This window comes from Cheilinus undulatus, linkage group 1 (assembly GCF_018320785.1).
Source record: "Cheilinus undulatus linkage group 1, ASM1832078v1, whole genome shotgun sequence".
Taxonomy (NCBI): domain Eukaryota; kingdom Metazoa; phylum Chordata; class Actinopteri; order Labriformes; family Labridae; genus Cheilinus; species Cheilinus undulatus.
The window spans coordinates 58101500-58121553 of NC_054865.1; the positions used below are offsets into that span (position 1 = coordinate 58101500).

A 20054-nucleotide genomic window follows, 5' to 3' on the forward strand; every position below is an offset into this window, starting at 1 on the left:
GTGGCTCTTCACTGAGGACAAATGTCCAGGTATGAGAGAGATGAAGTGATCCGACGTGAAGGTGAAGGATTTAAACAGAAAAGATCTCTTCTAATTTTTGAGATTATAAAATAAACAATGGCTGATTTCAGGGAATAAAATCAGACCAGGTGAAGCTGGTTTCCTTACACAAGTCCTGCAGTTGAGAGTCAAATTGTATTTTTTTTTTTTTTTACTCAGAGTGATCAATAAGGATAAAGTTGGGATTTAAACCCAGAATCATCATACTATCATCATTTGGACTTAGAGACTTTTCTGTTAACTGGACTTATCCAACCATTGGTTTCAATCTGGCTTCTCATAATTTATGACTTTAAAAGCTCAACATTTTTGAGTGTATAATCTCAGAATTTATCACTTTTTAAACTTGGAAATTTCTTTTTTCTCATAAGTTTATTACTTTTACATAGTCTCTGTTGTAGCCTATAATAGACCAGTATTATAATAAAGACTATACCATATTATAATAGACCGGTGTAATAATGAAGACTCTACTATAATAGGTCAAATTTTTGCAAAGGGGGACTGCATGGCTTGGTGATGTTTTTTCCACCTGTGTGGTAACAGGTTTGGTTGATACACCTAGATTCAATAATTTACAGTTACAGTCGAATACCTTTGTCCACATAGAGTACCAGTGTTTTAGTTCATTCTTATTTTGATATCCAACAGCACACTAAGATTTGATTCTACTGCCAGTAGTATGCATGTGCAATCTCTGTGATGTAATCCTGACACCTAGGCCAAATCGGTCCATAAAATGTATGGACCATAAAATGGCTGATGGGTGGAGTCAGAAGCCATGGTCATGTCAGGTGATGGTCAGTTGAAGGGGGGATTACTGTAATTCAGGAGGAGAGGAGAGTGAGCATGTATCAGGGAACACAAAGCAAACATGAGAATGTGCGATGACGGTTGGCCGCAGCTCCTGTGAGCCACTCTGAGGGACTGAGAAGGGCACATAGCAATCATCTGATCAGACTGTACAACTGCTGACGTCCAGGGGGCTGGACCCCTGCCGGAAACTCCTGCTGATGTAACCCAACATTTCACTGGAGCCTGTTTGGTGCTTCGGTCAGCATCAGGCCAAGGTTAAAACTAGGAACAGTGCCAGAGAGCTGTGGTGACTTGACTTCATGACTGCCGCTGTGTGATTTTGTTAATAATATCATTTTGGTTTTTACCCTCCAATTTAAACAATATGCGTAATTTTGGCACTAAAAAGCCTACAATGATGAAAAGTAAAGTAATTTTTTTTCAGTGGAGTACTCGCATTCCCTCAAAGATTCCCTCCAGTTTTCAGAAACAGACATTCTTGGGTGGGGAGATCTACAAAAAAGCCTCTTGGGCCTACACTCTATCTCCAACAGGAAATCCGCCATTTTGAATAAATATGCAAAAAGGGGCTGTTTTTGGCCTTTTCCAGGGGTCATAACTGAATGAAGGGATTTCATCTGATTGACTTGTACTTTGGCACAGAGCTACATGAGACATGGATGATGAAAAGCTATTTGGGGTTTTCTCATTAGTTGAAAGGTGTGGCCATGGCGAGCCCTCAAATTTGCATATTTCTTTGGTAAACAGGAAGTAGTTTATAACTCAGCTGTGCATTGTCCGATTGGACTCATATTGCTCAGGTGTATTGACGGTGATGGCCTGCACCCATTCATATGGTCAGATTTTTTATGATTCAAAGTGCCACCTAGTGATGACAGGAAATGTCAAGGTTTATGGTACAAGCTACAGTTAAAAAACTATCCAAGGTATCCACTTCAAATTTGTGTCAGGAAGGACTAAAGAAGTGGATTTAGCTTTGTGTAAAATAAAACTGACTTTTCGTCAGAGGGCGTGGCCTTGGCAGGGCGACAAAGTCAAGAGTCACCGTTTTGTCTTGCCAAAAAAATGTTTAAACAGTCATAACTCTAGTATACATGGTCATATTGGAGAGAAATTTCATGTGCTTGATAGCAGTCCAGGCCAAAATACATCCATACTTGAAATTTTGAAAAATGGCACAGCGCCACCCTCTGGCAATGGAAAGTCACTACTGCAGGTTCACGTTGCAGTACCTACATGTTTGGACAAATCATTCTGAAATTCTTTCAGGCTGTTCCTAAGGAGTTGGCCTTACACATACACAATGATCAAATGTCTACGTTAAAGGGCGTGGCCATGGCGATTTTTTTCTTCACCATGAAACAGGAAATAGATTTTTCAAATTATTGTAAGATATGTAGAGCAATGAAAAAAAATATCATTGGCATACTGAGATGATTGATATTCATTTTGTAGGTGGGCCTAGACTATTGGCTCGATGGCACCCCTAGAACATTTCAAAAATTTAGCCCCCCCATCAGGTTTAATCTAGGATTTCGAACATAAGTGGGCAGATGTGTCATGTCAGGACGCAAAAAAATCCTCTTGGACCCATATTGTAAGTCAAACAGGAAGTTGGCCATTTTGAATTTCTTGGTAAAACGAGGCATATTTTAGGGGTCGTATTTGAACAAACTCATTCTAGGGCATTCATCCAAACTACTTCATCTTTGGTGTAGAGCAAGAGGAGATGTCCTAGGTCAAAAGTTATTCAGGACTTTCTCATTAGTTGAAAGGCGTGGCCATGGCGACCCCTTAAATTGAAATGCTTCATCATGTGATAAAAGTGGCTGATGCTCACTAAAAAATTTACATTCATTACAAGATTGGCCAAATCCTGCTGAAACTAGCCCAGGCACATCCCTCAAGGTTGGTTTTACTCAAATTTGAAGGTCAAGAGTCCTCACCTAAAATGTTGTGATGGTGACAATTTCTCATTCGCCATGTAACAGGAAGTAGAATTATCTAGTGCTTACAAAACTTGTAAAGCCATGAAACTTGGCAGAAAAATACCCAGTAGCAAAGCGAGATCATTCATAGGATGATTGTTGGTGGGCGTGGCTTTTTGGCTCAGTGGTACCCCCTACAATTTTTTTGAAAATTCAGCCCCTGCAGCAGGTTAAACCTAGGATTTTGAACATTCTCAAGCTTATACATCATTTTAATTTCTACAAAAAAGCCTCTTGGACCTATGCCGTAAAACAAACAGGAAGTCCACCATTTTGACTTTTGTGATCAAAAAGCAGCACATTGCAAACTTCACAATTTTCAAAATTCCTCTTGGGAAATTCTTCCAAACACCTTCATGTTAAGTTTATTGTTAGAAAACATGCCATAGTTGAAATTTTAATTGGAACTTTTTCATTAATAAAAGGGGCGTGGCCATGGTGATTTTTTTCTTCTCCATGAACAGGAAGTAGAATTATCCTGGGCGTAGAAAACTTGTAAAGACAGGAAACTTGGCAAAAAAAACAAACAAAAAAACAAACGGTGAATCGAGATGATTAATAGGATGATTGTTGGCTGGCGTAGCTTTTTGGCTCAGTGGCGCCCCCCCTACAATATTTCAAAACCTCAGCCCCTGCAGCAGGTTTCACCAGATATTTAGAAAATCTTTGAGCTTATAAATCATCTCCAAAAAGGCCTCTTGGACCTATGCCTTAAAACAAACAGAAAGTCCGCCATTTTTATTTTTTATTTTTGGTCAAAATTCAGTATATGGCAGACATCACAATTTTCAAAATTTCTCTTGGGGGATTCATCCAAACACCTTTATGTTAAGTATATTGTAAGAAGAATGTCATAGTTGAAAATTTCATTGGAACTTTTTCATTATTAAAGGGGCGTGGTCATGGGGAATTTTTCGACGCCATGAACAGGAAGTAGAATTATCCTGGGCTAAGAAAACTTGTAGAGTCGTGAAAACTGGCACAAAAATTCACAGTGGGAAGCTCAGATGACTGCCTGTTGTGTTTTGGGTGGACATGGATTATAGGCTCATTGGCGCCCCCTAATATATTTCAAAAAATCAGCCTCCACAGCACATATTACCTAGGCATTTGAAAGTGCTTAAGCATATCTGTCATCTCAGGACCTTTAAAAAGCCTCTTGGACCCAAATTGTAAAACAGATTGCTTTAGTACTGCGCCAGATGCATTGTGGGGTCTCCAACTATCACTCTGAGTTTGAATGAGTCTGTGGTAACAGGGGGTTTCTTAATTATTTCATATTAAATTTAGGCAGTTATTTTCTTCATTACTTTAAAGTTAGGCAGTTGCACAGTGAATATGACATATTTGAGAAGACTTTCATGTTGAAATTCCACATCAGATTGCCTTGTTACTGAGCCAGATGCATTGTGGGGTTTTTAATCTCAATGAGGTTGTTCTCCTGGGTAAATAAAGGTTAAATGAATAAAAATAATCGGCACCAGCAACGTCAAGATGGTCCCGGTGAGAATAGACACACCAATCGATCAATCGGTCTAGTGTGTAAAGCGCCAATTCATAACTGAAGTGATCTTAAGACATCTTACAAAGAGGGGTGGAAGAAAAAACAGGAAGAGTACACAGTCTCCTCATCTTTCACACTAGTTCACCTTTAACCTCCCTCTCTCAGTCCTCATAGTCAAAGGGGAATGCTCAGCGGTGGAGGAGGAGTTCACCGTGGCCCGGCTCTACATCAGTAAGATGAAGGGTGCGTTCGAAAAGTCCATTTTGCTTAGGAAGGTTCCTAACTGAGTGAAATGACCTGGAAGTATTTAAGTGTCGACTATGATAAGGACTGTTTGAATTCTCCAAATGGTAAGGAAAGGAGCTTCATAACTTCTTTTATTATCTCCTTTAGCCTATGAAACACTGGAGCGTCCTTTACCAAAGGAGAGATGAAAAGACGACCCACAATGCTTTGCGTAAATTTCATTTAAAGTGACGCACCTGTTGACCGCTCATCAAAACGAGTGAATAACTTGAATAACAAGGATAACTTTACTAACCCCGATTTAAACCGTAAAATTCAGTCAAACGTATAATACACGTGATAAACGGGAGGCAGTAGGGATGAATAGAGGAATATTACAGACATGAAAACTTTGTCATTCAAATTATGATCACCATTTCATTTCTTCTCATTTCCATTTTATTGAAATAGTAAACAGATCAGTCAGTATTTTAAACTGTATTTGTTTTGCTATTTTGAAATATTAAAGTAAATGTTTTAAGTTTGTAAATCACAGCCAACTAAAGCGGTAAAGTCGGCATGTTGCTATATTGTGATCATTATATTTATCATCATAATTACACAGGGAAGACAGTTTATAGAGCTTTTCACAGAACGAGCTGAAAGGAAGATGAAACCAGAGTAGACTCTGGAATAAATTTAACAGAGATGAGAGAATTAAAGAAAAAAAGGATTAGGAAGGGAATAAAGCAAAAGTATTTAATATGGTTATGAAACAAAAGGACTTGAACATTATTCATCTGGTTGTATTGACTTAGTAAAAAGTTCAGATTAAGAGAAAGGTTTCTGCTGTTCTAGATGTTCACAGTTCCTCTTCCTGAAGAGACTTTAGGATATAAAAATCTTAATGAGCTCATATCTCTGATGTTTTAGGGTGTACTCACACTAGGCCATCTGTACTCTCATATTCTAACCGTGCTGAAGCCCATTTCACCCCCTCTCCTGTCCCCCCTTTGGCCCACACTCACACTGCTCAACGCATCCAGGCCTGGGCACGGATACGTCACGCGCCAACGTCATCACACAAAGTATCCACCGTTCATGACTTTATAGGTGTTGATGACTCAGTATTTATAAGTGTTGTTTTTTAGGCTGTAAAATATCAACAGATTCATATGATATCTGATCTGACACCAGAGGTACTTCAGCTGACACCTGACATCAGCAGCTACATTAACTATACAGAGCCCAGTGAGGAGAGAGAGAGAAAAAGCGGTTCATAGCGGAGAATTATCGCTCACAGCATATAATCTGGAGTCTGATCAGAGCAACAAGCACTTCTGATGAATGAAACCCTGACTTTTTATCTCATATGAGCCCCTACAGCTGCTCTTCTGCATGTCAATATACTATCTGAATCCCCGTGGAGTTCTTTTACGCGCCCTGAACTGAGCCTTTTCTCTGCGTTTGGATGCCTTTCAGTGGTGCACCAAACAAGCTCTCATGTCACCAGACAGTCTGTGTCCAGAGCAGGATTAAATGTTCAGATAAAAGATGTTTTTAATGGTGACGAGAGCTATTTTAATCCTCTGATGAGAGCTGGAAGTGAATGCGCCTCAGGATTAATAAATGATGCTCTGTTCACACGTCAGTGATCAAGATCCCAATTTCCCTACTTGGTGACATGAAATAGAATTAGAGGTAAGTTAATTCAGTGGATAATACTTACTATTATATTTTTTTAATAAGAGAGGTTAAATCAGCCGGGAGATTAACCGGCACACACTTGTCCGCGTATTTGGTACTCTCCATTACGCATGGAGGATGAAAGGTGTTTGTTATCCTGTGAACTGCTGTTTGTCACTAAAACAAGGGAAGAAGTTTTATTTCACAAACCAGAAACCCTCTTACAGTCAGTAAAGCCTGACTTTGTTTGAAACTGGTCAGAAATGTGGACTGGACTGGGATCCATTAGAAAGAGGTCGTGAAGCTGTGCGAAGTTAAATTCTTCGGCTCTTATAAAATCTTTGTAGCTTGATGAAATACAATGAGAGAAAATACATATTTCTCTCTTTCTTGAAAAATCCTGCTGTCTCTGCAGCTGCTACCTCTGCTCTGGGGTGGGTCCTCTTGTTGTTACTTCACGCTACGTCACATTCCCGTGCTTGTGCTCCTTCGTTTGCATCCGTGCTGTTCCTAGGCCCACCTCGTCCAGCCGTGCCGGGGCCGCGAAGCGTGCCACACTAAAGCACGGAACGATTGCACTCACACTGGCCAAACATACCGGACTTTAGGCTGAAACGGGCCCAGGCACGGTACGGATGGCCTAGTGTGAGTGCGCCCTTAGCATTCACAGTACATAACAACACAGAGAACGCACCGAGTGGAAGTCGCGAATTTTGTAGTCCATCAACGTTAAATTGTAGTTTTTACACAAAAAACACACGTCACGTCCGTAACATTCGCCTAGAGAAAGTGCAGTCGGATTCCTTACTCACCACAGTTCTCCTTTCCTATCCTCTAACTCATACCTTTCCTTAACTCTGTGATGTTTCTCGTCAGGGTTAAGGAAAAGTGAATAGGAAAGGACTTAGGAGGTAATTTTTTGGACTTTTTGAACACACCCGAAGTCTGAGGTGGTCTCTGGTAAACCGCAGCAAACAGCTGGAGAGCACACAGGCCGACGCCCACCACAAGATCCAGGCCAATGAGAAGGAGCTGGCCTCATGTCAGCTGCTCATGTCTCAGGTAATTTTTACTACAACTATTTTTACACAAGAACTATCCTCTGAAATCAGAATCCCTTTTTTTTTGTTTTTTGTTTAAGGTTTGGTGTTTAAATGTCAATCAGATCCACTAAAGTGCCTGAAACTGCTGTAATATGCATGCCAGGCCAGTAGCTGGCAGTGTGACTGACAATGAAACACATGCATGCACACCTTTCCTTCCTCCTGGTGTCAACAGACAAACATGGCTGACACACAAATGTTTGTGTGGACAGATGAAGTCGGGTTGCTTCCTAGTGACGGTCAACCACAAAATAATTAGATATTTAAAAAATGGGAACATAGAAACATTGGCAGGAAGTGAGCAGCACAAACAAACAGCACATTTTTTTGTCTTCTGTGCAGCACCAGGCCAAGATCAAGTCTCTGACGGACTACATGCAGAACATGGAGCAGAAGAAGAGACAGCTGGAGGAGAGCCAGGACGCTCTGACCGAGGAGCTCTCTAAGCTGCAGGCTCACGGTTAACACATTTATATTAACCATTAAAACATCTTAGCTCAAGTAAAAACAGGTTAACTTGATAGAATTTTCATCTTTGTTTTTCATCAGAGAAAAGACACGAGATGTCAGGAGAGGAGAAGGAGAAGGAGGACATCGGCAGACACGATAGGACGGGGACATAAAGGTGAGGAGGAAACATGCCACTGAGAATCTCTGTTACACAAATGTGAAATAGCTGAATGTTTTTGTGTCTGTGTGGCACAGAAAACTCTGGAGAACCACAGAGAAGCTCACCACAAACAGCTGAGCCCACCGAGAGACCAGATCCAAGACCAGCAGAGGATGCTGGACCAGCTCACAGAGTAAGTCTGACTGTTTTAAATCCAACTACATTTTTAAAGACGTTAGAGAGCACAGACATAAGAAGAAATACATGGCATGAGATATTTGAATCAAAGTCTGCAGTAACATAAGTATGCTAATTATATAGACCAGTGTTACTGGAAACTGCTCAACCAAAGAGCCACATTGTTGAAAAATACCTTTGCAATAGCCAAATTTTAAGTGGTGAAAAGTGGCAAAACATGGATTAAAAGAGGTGTACATGGTTAAAAAGCAGAAAAAAATAGTGAAAAGGTTCAAAATTGGAATAAAATGGAAACAACTGGGTGAAAAGTGGCATTAAAAAAGGAGTTACAGATAACAAAAATGTTCAGAAAGTAGCAAAAAATGTGCTTAAAATAGTGGAGAGTGACTACAATGGCCAAAAAGCGGAATCAGAATTGGTGAAAAGGTGAAAAAATAGGCATTAAATGGCAAAAACTAGATGACAAGTAGCAAAAATGAGTCAGAAGTGATATAAAAAAAGGAGTTATGGATGATAAAAATAGTCAGAAGTGGCAAAAAATGTGATAAAAATAGTAACGTGACTAAAACCGTCAAAAAGCAGCAAAATATTGTGGTTAAACCTAATGAAAGGAGCTAAAATGGTCAAAAAGATGGAGAAATATTGTAAAAATGAATGAATAGTGATTAAAACGACCCAAAGCAGTAAAAAATGGCGAAAAGGTGCAAAATTGGAACAAAATGGCAAAAACCAGGTGAAAAGTTGCAAAAATGGGTGAGAAGCGACAAAGCGGCAAAAAAGTAGCAAATAACTGTGAAAATTATGGGAAAAAAATGGCAAAAATGTGGTAAAAATTAATGAAAAGTGACTAAAATTGTTAAAAAGCTGCAGAAATGTGGTAAAAATGGTGAAGAGGGACTGAAATGGGCAAAAAGTGGCAAAATGGGCAAGAAAATTTTGTGAAAAGTGACTTAAATAGTAAAAAGTGGCAAAAATTTGTTGAAAAAATTGTGAAAATATAGTAAAAAAGTGGCAAAATGTGGTAGAAATGAATGAAAAGTGACTAAAAAGGTCAAAAAGCTGCAGAAATGTGGTAAATTATTGGTGAAAAGTGACTAAATGGGCAAAATGCTGCAAAGAGTGACAAAAATGTAAAAAGTGTCATTAAATGGCAAAAAGCAGCTTAAATTGAGTGAAAAGTGGCCAAAAAATGCCAAAAAGGGGAAAGAATAGCAAAAAGCAGGATGAAAGTAGCAAAAACTACAAAACTGGCAACAAGTGGCACAAATGGGCTAAAAGCAGCAAAAGTTGATTGCAAGTGGAAAAAATAGAATTACAAATAATAATGAACTTTTATTTATAGTCATGATTGAAAATGTGATGTAAGAGGAAGTACTACAGCCCTCTAAAAGGTCTAACAAAATAAAGAGGATCTGTACATTTCTTGGAAAAAGGTCACATTTAAAAGTACATTTTTGAGATGATAAAGTCATATTTTTTTCGAGAACCTGAACTCAGAATTTTCTAGTTCAAAGGTCCAAAATTATTTCATCATGCACTTTAAAATTTCATGTTAGTAATGTCAGAATTTAACATTCCAAACTAGTGAATTTACAAGGATCCAAACTGAAAACAGTGAATAGAAATGTCTCTTCAGTCTGGGGAATAATGATCATGTGATCATTCTTGGATCATTTCCTCACTGATCAGTCCTACTAAGAAAAATCTCCTGATTAGGCCATCAACTGAAGGACTTATGGAAGGAAAACATCTTCTTCTCTTGTCATTTTCTTTTTCCACAGCTCTTTTGGATTTTATAATGTCAAAAAATTCTAGTTGACATAAATTTCCACTTTTCTTTTTCTAGTAAATTTATGATTTGTTAAATTAGGAATGTTTGAGATTTCACTTACAAATTGACTGAACCTTCTCATTTTGGTATTCTTATGGTGGCTCTAAATGCCGTAGTAATGATGGATAGTTTATACGCAGATTTTTATCAAGAACTGGTTTATGCAGGCCTGTTGTGCTGGGATTTAGTCAATAAAACCATTTAAAATGATGTTTAATTTTTCAGAGGTTGTCCTGGGGGGCTTTAGAGTGTTTAGAGTAGAGGGACCCCAAAGAAGAAAGGTTAGGACCCACTGATGTAAAGCTCTATCATTTCAGAAATGTTCTGCCTTCTACCATTTTTGAAGCCAAATAACTGTTTGGAGAAATTTCCAGAAATCAGATTAACAAACTGAATCTATGTTGATGTGGTTTGTTGACATTTCTCCAGACAGTTACTCTGCTGTTAAAAAGCGCCCAATCAGAGCTTAGCGAGCGTCTCCTCTCAGTCTGAACCAGGGTCTGCTGCTGGAGCAGGAGAGGCTGATGTCAGACTACCACAAACTGAAGACTGAAGAGCAGGAGAAGGACGCCAAGCTGCAGGAACTCATGTGAGTAAAGGACTCATCCGTAGCTTTATTTATGTTGAATGTGAGTTCGTGTGGTTTTTGTTTGCAGGCTGCTGAATGAGCACAGGGAGCAGACCTGAGAGGACCTGAAGGGCCTGGAGGGTCAGGGTACCAGAGTATCTTTTATTTTGAAAGGGCCTGGAGGGTCAGGGTACCAGAGTATCTTTTATCTTGAAAGGGCATTTGAACGTATGGAAATCAAGAAAACTGACAACTTCACTCGTTTTTCCATTTGTGTCCAGAATCGAAAAACAAGTGAAGTTGTCAGTTTTCTTGATTTCCATACGTTCAAATGCCCTTTCAAAATAAAAGATACTTTGGTACCCTGACCCTGGAGGCCCTTTCAAAATACAGGATACTTTGGTACCCTGACCCTGGAGGAGAGCGTGGTGAGTATTTCCTGTTTCTACAGTGGAGGAGATGAAGTCTCCATGAGGGGCTCAGTGATCATCCATGCATGCAAATAAAGACTCCGTCCTGTAAAACTCCAGCTGTGTCTGCGTTTTTGTTGCATAACCCCCTACTTACATCTCTGACGGCTCCCCAGGGGGGCGCCACACCACGTCCCCCCCTCTCCATCAGGCATGCCTTGATCCAGGTACCGGCCACAGTGGGGTTTGAACCCCAGCATCCCCTGCAGAACTGGTCTAGTCCAGTCCTCTGTGCCACCGCCGCCATACCTTTCACACTACCATCTCTTCTCCTGGCGCATTTATCCTCTTTGTTCAGGATGTGGCTTTAAAATTCACTGTGACCAAGATGGGAGTTGAACCTGGAACCTCCAGACTCTGAGTCAGTCCACTATCTCTTTAGGCTACAGAGCCAGACCTGCAGCAGAGCCTCAGAGGGGCTTTTCCTTCTTTATTTGGACTCAGATCTTGAAAACTTGAAGAAATTTGTTAGATATGAAAGGCCAACTCCTGTCATCTCTACATGTGAACATCTTTGCTGTGGCTGAAGAGCGTTTTCATACCTTGAGTGAACTTCTCTATTTTAGTTTCTGTTGTGAAACTTTCTCATTGAGTTCTACGTTTGTCTCATGTGCACGACCATCATTATGACACTACCTTTTCCTTTGGATTCCCAAACGTACGTTTGGACTGATCTATCAATCTTTGAACTCTGTACTGATATTCTCTACTTTAGAAGCTCAAGTTTTGATTACCAAAATCTTACTAGGGTTGAACCTCAAACCTTGAGCTTCCCAGTAACTTTTCTTTCTCACTGATCTATAGAGACAACTTGCTTTACAATATTTCCAATGTTATCACTCTTGTACACCAGCTCCTAAAAGTTCACTTCTGTAAGATTCAAACCCACAACCTCCAGATTTAAGGACAAAACTCAAACTAGTTGAGCTATGGAGAGACATGGGGCCTTAAAAATCTTGAAAAAGTTTTGAAACATAGATCATCAAAGCACAGATCATCACTCATGGAGATGTGCAACTCAAGATGAATATGGTCTTCAGCAGCAAAGATCATCACTCATGGAGATGTGCAACTCTAGTATGAATATGGTCTTCAGCAGCAAAGATCATCACTCATGGAGATGTGCAACTCCAGTATGAATATGGTCTTCAGCAGCAAAGATCATCACTCATGGAGATGTGCAACTCCAGTATGAATATGGTCTTCAGCAGCAACGATTATCACTTACAGAGATGTGCAACTCCAGTATGAATATGGTCTTCAGCAGCAACGATGGTCGATTGTAGAGATGTTTTACTTCAGATGTGAAGTCTCAGAGAAACTGCAGCTAGCTTTAGCCTGTGTTAGCTCAGTTGGACAGGTATCTGCCCTTGAATCATGAGGTTGTTGGTTCAAATCTCCTGTGGATTTTTAAAGCTGCTGGTGTAAATGGCTGACTCAGGAGTAAAGAGGACTGCCATAGAGTTGGAGGGTTGTGGATTTGGTTCTTGGTGCATTTTTAAGTCCAGTCTCCAAAAGCAGAGATCAAATCCTCTGAGAAACATGAACAGGTGTGTGTCTCAGTGGATTAGTGGAAAAGCTGACTGACTGTGGATCGGGAGGTCACAGGTTCAAATGTTACCATGGCTTCATCGATTTTAAAAGTCTGAGTCCAAATCTAGACTTCAGGAGACCTGGACAGGAGTTGGCCTTTCATATCTAACAAATTTCTTCAAGTTTTCAAGATCTGAGTCCAAATAAAGAAGGAAAAGCCCCTCTGAGGCTCTGCTGCAGGTCTGGCTCTGTAGCCTAAAGAGATAGTGGACTGACTCAGAGTCTGGAGGTTCCAGGTTCAACTCCCATCTTGGTCACAGTGAATTTTAAAGCCACATCCTGAACAAAGAGGATAAATGCGCCAGGAGAAGAGATGGTAGTGTGAAAGGTATGGCGGCGGTGGCACAGAGGACTGGACTAGACCAGTTCTGCAGGGGATGCTGGGGTTCAAACCCCACTGTGGCCGGTACCTGGATCAAGGCATGCCTGATGGAGAGGGGGGGACGTGGTGTGGCGCTCCCCCCTGGGGAGCCGTCAGAGATGTAAGTAGGGGGTTATGCAACAAAAACGCAGACACAGCTGGAGTTTTACAGGACGGAGTCTTTATTTGCATGCATGGATGATCACTGAGCCCCTCATGGAGACTTCATCTCCTCCACTGTAGAAACAGGAAATACTCACCACGCTCTCCTCCAGGGTCAGGGTACCAAAGTATCCTGTATTTTGAAAGGGCCTCCAGGGTCAGGGTACCAAAGTATCTTTTATTTTGAAAGGGCATTTGAACGTATGGAAATCAAGAAAACTGACAACTTCACTTGTTTTTCGATTCTGGACACAAATGGAAAAACGAGTGAAGTTGTCAGTTTTCTTGATTTCCATACGTTCAAATGCCCTTTCAAGATAAAAGATACTCTGGTACCCTGACCCTCCAGGCCCTTTCAAAATAAAAGATACTCTGGTACCCTGACCCTCCAGGCCCTTCAGGTCCTCTCAGGTCTGCTCCCTGTGCTCATTCAGCAGCCTGCAAACAAAAACCACATGAACTCACATTCAACATAAATAAAGCTACGGATGAGTCCTTTACTCACATGAGTTCCTGCAGCTTGGCGTCCTTCTCCTGCTCTTCAGTCTTCAGTTTGTGGTAGTCTGACATCAGCCTCTCCTGCTCCAGCAGCAGACCCTGGTTCAGACTGAGAGGAGACGCTCGCTAAGCTCTGATTGGGCGCTTTTTAACAGCAGAGTAACTGTCTGGAGAAATGTCAACAAACCACATCAACATAGATTCAGTTTGTTAATCTGATTTCTGGAAATTTCTCCAAACAGTTATTTGGCTTCAAAAATGGTAGAAGGCAGAACATTTCTGAAATGATAGAGCTTTACATCAGTGGGTCCTAACCTTTCTTCTTTGGGGTCCCTCTACTCTAAACACTCTAAAGCCCCCCAGGACAACCTCTGAAAAATTAAACATCATTTTAAATGGTTTTATTGACTAAATCCCAGCACAACAGGCCTGCATAAACCAGTTCTTGATAAAAATCTGCGTATAAACTATCCATCATTACTACGGCATTTAGAGCCACCATAAGAATACCAAAATGAGAAGGTTCAGTCAATTTGTAAGTGAAATCTCAAACATTCCTAATTTAACAAATCATAAATTTACTAGAAAAAGAAAAGTGGAAATTTATGTCAACTAGAATTTTTTGACATTATAAAATCCAAAAGAGCTGTGGAAAAAGAAAATGACAAGAGAAGAAGATGTTTTCCTTCCATAAGTCCTTCAGTTGATGGCCTAATCAGGAGATTTTTCTTAGTAGGACTGATCAGTGAGGAAATGATCCAAGAATGATCACATGATCATTATTCCCCAGACTGAAGAGACATTTCTATTCACTGTTTTCAGTTTGGATCCTTGTAAATTCACTAGTTTGGAATGTTAAATTCTGACATTACTAACATGAAATTTTAAAGTGCATGATGAAATAATTTTGGACCTTTGAAGTAGAAAATTCTGAGTTCAGGTTCTCGAAAAAAATATGACTTTATCATCTCAAAAATGTACTTTTAAATGTGACCTTTTTCCAAGAAATGTACAGATCCTCTTTATTTTGTTAGACCTTTTAGAGGGCTGTAGTACTTCCTCTTACATCACATTTTCAATCATGACTATAAATAAAAGTTCATTATTATTTGTAATTCTATTTTTTCCACTTGCAATCAACTTTTGCTGCTTTTAGCCCATTTGTGCCACTTGTTGCCAGTTTTGTAGTTTTTGCTACTTTCATCCTGCTTTTTGCTATTCTTTCCCCTTTTTGGCATTTTTTGGCCACTTTTCACTCAATTTAAGCTGCTTTTTGCCATTTAATGACACTTTTTACATTTTTGTCACTCTTTGCAGATTTTTGCCCATTTAGTCACTTTTCACCAATAATTTACCACATTTCTGCAGCTTTTTGACCTTTTTAGTCACTTTTCATTCATTTCTACCACATTTTGCCACTTTTTTACTCAATTTTCACAATTTTTTCACCAAATTTTTGCCACTTTTTACTATTTAAGTCACTTTTCACAAAATTTTCTTGCCCATTTTGCCACTTTTTGCCCATTTCAGTCCCTCTTCACCATTTTTACCACATTTCTGCAGCTTTTTAACAATTTTAGTCACTTTTCATTAATTTTTACCACATTTTTGCCATTTTTTTCCCATAATTTTCACAGTTATTTGCTACTTTTTTGCCGCTTTGTCGCTTCTCACCCATTTTTGCAACTTTTCACCTGGTTTTTGCCATTTTGTTCCAATTTTGCACCTTTTCGCCATTTTTTACTGCTTTGGGTCGTTTTAATCACTATTCATTCATTTTTACAATATTTCTCCATCTTTTTGACCATTTTAGCTCCTTTCATTAGGTTTAACCACAATTTTTTGCTGCTTTTTGACGGTTTTAGTCACGTTACTATTTTTATCACATTTTTTGCCACTTCTGACTATTTTTATCATCCATAACTCCTTTTTTTATATCACTTCTGACACATTTTTGCTACTTGTCATCTAGTTTTTGCCATTTAATGCCTATTTTTTCACCTTTTCACCAATTCTGATTCCGCTTTTTGGCCATTGTAGTCACTTTCCACTATTTTAAGCACATTTTTTGCTACTTTCTGAACATTTTTGTTATCTGTAACTCCTTTTTTAATGCCACTTTTCACCCAGTTGTTTCCATTTTATTCCAATTTTGAACCTTTTCACTATTTTTTTCTGCTTTTTAACCATGTACACCTCTTTTAATCCATGTTTTGCCACTTTTCACCACTTAAAATTTGGCTATTGCAAAGGTATTTTTCAACAATGTGGCTCTTTGGTTGAGCAGTTTCCAGTAACACTGGTCTATATAATTAGCATACTTATGTTACTGCAGACTTTGATTCAAATATCTCATGCCATGTATTTCTTCTTATGTCTGTGCTCTCTAACGTCTTTAAAAATGTAGTTGGATTTAAAACAGTCAGACTTACTCTGTGAGCTGGTCCAGCATCCTCTGCTGGTCTTGGATCTGGTCTCTCGGTGGGCTCAGCTGTTTGTGGTGAGCTTCTCTGTGGTTCTCCAGAGTTTTCTGTGCCACACAGACACAAAAACATTCAGCTATTTCACATTTGTGTAACAGAGATTCTCAGTGGCATGTTTCCTCCTCACCTTTATGTCCCCGTCCTATCGTGTCTGCCGATGTCCTCCTTCTCCTTCTCCTCTCCTGACATCTCGTGTCTTTTCTCTGATGAAAAACAAAGATGAAAATTCTATCAAGTTAACCTGTTTTTACTTGAGCTAAGATGTTTTAATGGTTAATATAAATGTGTTAACCGTGAGCCTGCAGCTTAGAGAGCTCCTCGGTCAGAGCGTCCTGGCTCTCCTCCAGCTGTCTCTTCTTCTGCTCCATGTTCTGCATGTAGTCCGTCAGAGACTTGATCTTGGCCTGGTGCTGCACAGAAGACAAAAAAATGTGCTGTTTGTTTGTGCTGCTCACTTCCTGCCAATGTTTCTATGTTCCCATTTTTTAAATATCTAATTATTTTGTGGTTGACCGTCACTAGGAAGAAACCCGACTTCATCTGTCCACACAAACATTTGTGTGTCAGCCATGTTTGTCTGTTGACACCAGGAGGAAGGAAAGGTGTGCATGCATGTGTTTCATTGTCAGTCACACTGCCAGCTACTGGCCTGGCATGCATACTACAGCAGTTTCAGGCACTTTAGTGGATCTGATTGACACCAAACCTTAAACAAAAAAAAACAAAGAAAAAAAGGGATTCTGTTTTCAGAGTATAGTTCTTGTGTAAAAATGGTTGTAGTAAAAATTACCTGAGACATGAGCAGCTGACTTAAGGCCAGCTCCTTCTCACTGGCCTGGATCTTTTAGTGGGCGTCGGCCTGTGTGCTCTCCAGCTGTTTGCTGCAGTTTACCAGAGACTTAACCTCAGACTTCATCTTACTGATGTAGAGCCGGGCCAAAGTGAACTCCTCCTCCACTGCTGAGCGTTCCCCTTTGACTCTGAGGACTGAGAGAGGGAGGTTAAAGGTGAACTAGTGTGAAAGATGAGGAGACTGTATACTATTCCTGTTTTTTCTTTCACCCCTCTTGTAAGATGTCTTAAGATCACTTCAGTTATGAACTGACACTATACAAACTAGACTGATTGATCGATTGATGTGTCTATTCTCACCGAGGCTGTCTTGATGTCGCTGGTGCTGATGATGGCTCTGATGTTGCTGAGGTCTCTCAGCAGCAGGTTGAGCACCTCTGCAGCTCCCTTCCTCTGCAGACCGTTCAGCTCCTGCAGCTGACTCAGCTCCCTCTGCACGGCCGACAACAACGCCTGTCCACAAAACAAGCATCAAACTATGCAGAATTCAGGTTTCATGCTTTATTTTGACAGGATTCCTTCTCACCGTCGTATGCTGCAGCTCCTCCGTCAGCTGCAGGTTGGTCTGGTCTCTCTCCTCTACTTCTTGGCTCTACTGGTCGTAGTTCACAGCCAGCTCCTCCAGCGCCTGCAACACCTCCTTCACCTCCTCCTTAGCCAGCTCGTTCTCCATCTGCCGTCGGCACAGCTCCTCCTGGACCTTCTCATAGTCCCGCCGTGTTGATGCAAGCAGCTTGGCAGGGAATAGAGTGTCAGTTCACTCAATCACCCTCATTGATCCTCTTTAAAAGGAAATATTCATAGTTTTAATGTATTTTAAAGGTTAGGAGACAAACCTCTTCCTGGTCCAACATCTGCTCCTGGAGTTTCTCAGCCAGCTGGCTGTGATGGTTGATCTCATCATCCTGTGGAGTAAAGGAGAAATTTCTATCAGATCATAACATTAAATATGTGTTAAGATATGGATTTATCCACTTTAAAATAAAATATTAAACAGAATTATCAGTCTTGTTTCAGGCTTTCAGCAAATCAAGTGTTACACCATTTTTTTACTGAAATAAAAAACAATGTCTTTTGCACCTGAGAGAATAAAGGCCTTTTGGATGTGATGACTGTGTTTCTTGAATGTGACAAGTGAGCTTTTAATCATTGCTCACCTCCACCAACTATTCTCTGTATATTTTATCCTAAACACTGATGGCTTGTACTTTTATTTACCCATCACCTCCTGCAGCTCTCTTCCTTTGTGGGCTGCAAAAACTGCCATAAATGACACCGTAAATATCATGAATTGCCCCATCACTGAGTAAATGAATAAAAAAGAAAAATAATGACGCCATCTAGTCAGAGACGTTCTGATTAAAATACTCAGATACTGGAAATTTAAGAGCTCTTTGTCATATCTCCTCTGGATTTATAGAGCATCCATCTATCCATCCACACATCCATCTATCCATCCACACATCCATCTATCCATCCATGCATCCAACCATCCATCTATCCATCCATGCATCCATCCACACATCCATCTGTCCATCCATGCATCCATCCATCCATCCATCCATCCACGCATCTATCTGTCCATCCATCCAACCAACCATCCATCCACCCATCTGTCCATCTATACATACATCCATGCATCCAACATCCATCATCCATCCATCCATCCATGCATCCATCTGTCCATCCATCCATGCATCTGTCCATCCAACCAACCACCCATCCATCCATCTGTCCATCCATCCATGCATCCATCCATCCGTTCATGCATCCATCCATCCGTCCATCCTTCCATGCATCTGTCCATCCATCCAACCAATCACCCATCCATCCGTCCATCCATCTGTCCATCCATCCATGCATCCATCATCCATGCATCCATCCATCCATCCATCCATCCGTTCATGCATCCATCCATCTGTCCATCCGTCCAACCACCCTTCCATCCATCCATCCATCTGTCCATCCATCCATGCATCTGTCCAACCATCCAACCAACCACCCATCTATCCATCCATCCATCTGTCCATCCATGCATCCATCCATCCATGCATCCATCTGTCCATCCATCCATCCATCCATGCATCCATCCATCTGTTCATGCATCCATCCATCTGTCCATCCATCCAACCACCCATCCATCATCCATCCATCCATCCATGCATCCATCTGTCCATCCATCCATCCATCCATGCTTCCATCCATCCATTCATGCATCTATCCATCTGTCCATTCATCCATGCATCCATCCATCCATCCGTTCATGCATCTATCCATCTGTCCATCCATCCATGCATCCATCTGTCCATCCATCCATGCATCCATCCATCCGTTCATGCATCTATCTTTCCTTCCAGCCATGCATCCATCTGTCCATCCATCCATGCATCCATCCCATCCTTTTGAAGACTTTCTAGTACTCAGGATGTACAGAAATAAGGTTATTTGCTCAAGTTTTTTCCCCTTATTTTCAATAAATCTTGAAGACATGTGGTTTCTCTTTATTATTCTGAGTATAATTATTGTTAAAATGTCTTTTTAGGGTCTTAATCATCAAAGTTAACACTTCAAAATCAAGTTTTCTTTAACAAGATTTCATTTCTTGATCGGCCATTATTTCATTTAAGAATCAACTAAAATCTATGTTTTGTTACAATTTTTTTGCATGGAAAATAAGCTCCGATCGAATTTTATATATATTTCCTTTATATTGAAGTTCAGTCATTATCAATCGTAGAGATTTTCTAGAGTCTCAGAGAAACTGCAGCTAGATTTAGCCTGTGTGTTAGCTGTAAATATTGGTCTCTGCTGGCTGTAAACATTGGTTTACAATAGCTGTATATTGGTCTATATCAGCCATAAATATTGGTCTATATCAGCTGTAAACATTGGCCTCTGCTGGCTGTAAACATTGGTTTATAATAGCTGTATACTGGTCTATATCGGCCATAAATGTTGGTCTATATCAGCTGTAAACATTGGCCTCTGCTGGCTGTAAACATTGGTTTATAATAGCTGTATACTGGTCTATATCGGCCATAAATAT

At 40.2% G+C, this 20054-nt stretch overlaps 1 pseudogene; it reads right to left on the reverse strand.

Moving 5' to 3' along the window:
- Nucleotides 1-12868: 12868 nt before the first annotated feature.
- Nucleotides 12869-19622, reverse strand: LOC121506612 (annotated as a pseudogene).
- Nucleotides 19623-20054: the final 432 nt, after the last annotated feature.